Source organism: Orycteropus afer, unplaced genomic scaffold (assembly GCF_000298275.1).
Source record: "Orycteropus afer afer isolate SDZICR_OR568_19922 unplaced genomic scaffold, OryAfe1.0 scaffold00107, whole genome shotgun sequence".
Classification (NCBI taxonomy): domain Eukaryota; kingdom Metazoa; phylum Chordata; class Mammalia; order Tubulidentata; family Orycteropodidae; genus Orycteropus; species Orycteropus afer.
This window is the reverse complement of record NW_006921694.1, coordinates 6,727,296-6,731,446: the sequence shown is the minus strand read 5'-3', so window position 1 is coordinate 6,731,446 and position 4,151 is coordinate 6,727,296.

The following is a 4,151-nucleotide window of genomic DNA, read 5'->3' as shown; positions in this document are numbered from 1 at the left end:
ACAGTGACTCTGTGTATTCCATCCATCTTCCTGCATCATTCAATATTGTGCCCACAGAACCTTTCAATATTGTAACTTGAGGCTTGAATTTTTTTTCTTTAGTTCTTTCAGCTTGAGAAATACAGAGTGTGTTCTTCCTTTGTGATTTTCTAAGTCCAGGTCTTTGCATATTTCATTATAATAATTGACTTTGCCTTCTCAAGCTGCTCTTTGAAATCTGTTCAGCTCTTTTATCTTATCATTTCTTCCATTTGCTTTAGCTACTCTCCATTCAAGGGCAAATTTCAGAGCCTTTTCTGACATTCATTTTCGTCTTTCCTTCTTTTCCTGTCTTTTTAATGACCTTTTGCTTTCTTCATGTATGATGTTCCCACAGTTCATCTGGCATTCATTCATTGGTGTTAAATGCATGAAATCAGTTCTTCAGATGATCTCTAAGTTCAGATGGGGTATAATTAAGGTCAAATTTTGGCTCTTATGGACTTGTTTTAATTTTCTTCAACTTCATATGGACCCTGCATATGAGCAGTTGATGGTCTGTTCCACAGTCAGCTCCTGTCCTTGTTTCGGCTGAAGATTTTGGCTGAGCTTCTCTATCTCCATCTCCTTTTTCCACAGATGTAGTGGGTCTGATTCCTGTGTGTTCCTTCTGGTGAGGTCCAAGTGTATAGCTGCCATTTATGTTGTTGGAAAAAAGTATTTGTAATGAATACGTCATTGGTCTTGCAAAATTCTATCATGCAATGTCTGGCATCATTTCTATCACTGAGGCCATATTTTCCAACTATGAGTGATTGATTCTTCTTTGTTTCCAATTTTCACACTCCAATCACCAGTGATAATTAATATATCTTGATTGCATGTTTGGTCAATTTCAGGCTGCAGAAATTGGTAAAAATCTTCAATTAACTTCTCTTTGGTGGTTGATGCATAAATTTGAATAACAGCAGTATTAACTGGTCTTCCTTGTAGGCATATGGATATTATCCGATCACCAACAGCATTGTACTTCAGGATAGATCTTGAAACATTCTTTGTGATGATGAATGGCACGCCATTCCTCTTCAATTTGTCATTCCCAGCACAGTAGAGCATGTGGTTGTCTGATTCAAAGTGGCCAAAACCAGTCCACTTCAGCTTACTAATGCCTAGGATATCAATATTTGTGCATTCCATTTCATTTTTGACAACTTCCGATTTTCCTAGATTTATATTTTGTACATTCTGTGTTCTTATTATTAATGGATGTTTGCAGCTGTTTCTTCTCATTTTGAGTCATGCCTCATCAGCAAATGGAAGTCCCAAAAGCTTTACTCTATCCACATCATTAAGTTGGCTCTACTCTGAAAAGGCAGCTCTTCCCCAGTCATATCTTGAGTGCCCTTCGACCTGAGGGGCTCATCTTCTAACACTATATCAGACAATGTTTCAAGGCTATTCATAAAGTTTTCCAGTAATATATCAGACAGTGTTTCACTGCTATTCATAAGGTTTTTACTGGCCAATTCTTTGAGAAGTGGATGGCCTCTTCCTTCTTTCAAGTCTGTCTTATTCTGGATGCTCTGCTGAAACCTGTCCACCATGGGTAACCCTCCAGGCATTTGAAACACTGGTGGCATAGCCTCAAGCCTCACAGAAACACTCAAGCCACCACAGTACAACAAACTGACTGACAGACAAGTTCGTCTCTCTTAGCTATTCCAAACTGCTGCTGTCTCACTTCCTGGTCTCCCTTAGCTGTTCCAAACTGCCACCAATCCATATATAATATACAAATTTATATAATTATATAAATATCTGCCAATTTAACAATTTTTACATATACAAATTAGTGACATTTATTACATGTATCATGTTATACAAAGGAGTTCTTTTGGTGTGGTAGGTAGGGCATTTGCCCGCTAACCAGAAGGTCTGTGGTTCAAACTAACCTGCTGCTTGAAAGACAAGGCAATCTACTTCTGTAAAGATTTAAAACCTTGAAATCCCAGTGGAGATCACTATGAGTCAGAATTAACTTGATGGCAATGTTTTTTTTAATCATGTTATACAGCCATCATCATTATCCTTTCCAAAATTGTTCTACCACTATTAACAGAAACTCAGTGCCCTTGAAGCTATGACTCCCTCCCTGTTTCCCCTTACCTCCCACCTCAACTATATTTTTAAAAGATAACATTTTAAATTGTGAAAATTATTATATTAATTGAGGTAAAAGGCTGGAAAGAAGGGTTCTAAAATGAAACGGCTCAAGAAAAATAGAAATATGTTTCTTTGTCTTATAACAGTCCAGGGTAGGTGTTTTAAATCAGTAGGCAACTCTGTACCATGCAGTTGTTCAGAGAATCAGGCTTCCAGGCAGGTCTACTATCTTCAGAAATTTGCTCTGGTCATTGCCATTCCTGCCACTAGATGGAGGAAACAGCAGAAGGCACAGGTCATCCAGGTGAGGTGGAAGCTTCACACATTACTTCTGCTCACTCTCTATTGGCTAGCCACACTAGCTGCAAGGGAAGCTGGGAAATGTAGCCATGTCCCAGCCACAACTCTGATACCTTTCTTGTGCCCTGTTACTTCAGGAAGCTGGATTGCTAGAATCTTTGTTCTACTCCCTCTAAGTCACCTTATAATGCTTTTTCAGGCTCTTGCCAGGTGTCTCATAACATGTGATGGCATCAGCCCTTCCTTAATCTCCCACAGTAAAGCTAAGAAAAGTCATCCAGAAAAGTCATGCTTAATGGTAGGCCTGACTAACTGCCTGTTATGTTGTTGTTATGTGCCATCGAGTCGGACTCGACTCACAGAGACCCCTCCTTGGGTTCTGAGGTGGTTATCACTATGAAAGTAGATTGCCCAACCTTCCTTCTGAGGAGTGGCTGGTGGGTTTGAACCGCCGGCTTTCTGGTTAGCAGTCATGTGTCTTAGGCACTACACTACCAGAGCTCCTAACTAACTGCCTACTGAGGGAATATTAGAACCTATATTAATTTATTTAACAAACACATTTAGTGTGGAACTCTGGGTGGCACAAATGGCTAAGATCTTCACTACTAGCTGAAAGATTGGTGGTTCAAACCCATTCAAAGGTGTCTCAAAAGATAGGCCTGGTGATCTACTTCTGACTATTCAGAACCTTGAAAACCAAATGGAGCAGTCTTACTCTGCAACCATGAGAGCATCAAGAGTCAGAATCAACTTGATGGCAACAGCAACAACTATGTTCTCTGTGCTTTATAAACATTGACACTTTTCATTTCCATAATGATCTTCAAGGTAATCACTATTGCTCTCTCCATTTAATAAGTGAAGAAACCGGGCATAGTTAGGTTAAACAATTGCCCTGGGCCACAGCTAGAAACCTGTGCTATTCTGCCCTTTTTACCAACAAAACCCTGATTTTATTGTCATTTCTGGGTTAGCAAAGCTATAACTGGGATATGACTACATTTCCCCACTTCCCTTGCAGCTATGTGGCCACATGACTAAGCTTTTTGCCAAAATGTATTTACCTCCCTTACAAGTAAAAAACCCACTGTCATGGAGTCAATTCTGACTCATAGCGACTCTCACTGGGTTCTGCAGGCTGTAAATCTTTATGGAAGTAGATTGCTTCATCTTCCTCCCTCAGAGCAGCTGGTGGGTTTCAATGACTGGTTAGCAGCCAAATGCCTTACAAGTAGAGGTAGCTATATGACCCAGTAAGTGGAAATCACTGGGTCAGACACTAAAGGAACCTAATGTTTTCCTGATTAAAACAGGAGAAATTTGAATAACTTACATCTTATACACTTTGACACTTACTTATCTTCTGGCCTAAAATATCTATACAATTCCTGGAGTTAAGCAGCCATTTTGTGACCATGAGACCAAAACTAAAGATGGTTGAGCAAAAAGAGAGAAGAAGCTGGCTGCACCAGTCCAGGACTTCTTTGTTACGTGAAAAAACATATAGTCCCATTTAATTAAGACTAGATTTCAGCCCCAGGGTTACAGGTGAAGAGAGACAACTCAGGGACACCCAAAGTAGCAAGCAGGAAGAGCAGGAGAAAGGGGATTAAAAGCCAGGAAGCCAGAGAGAAGAGCAATCAGCCAAAGGGATTAGGTGAGGAGAGGAAACTCAGGCCCGCCCAAAGCAGCAGGACCAGAGAGCA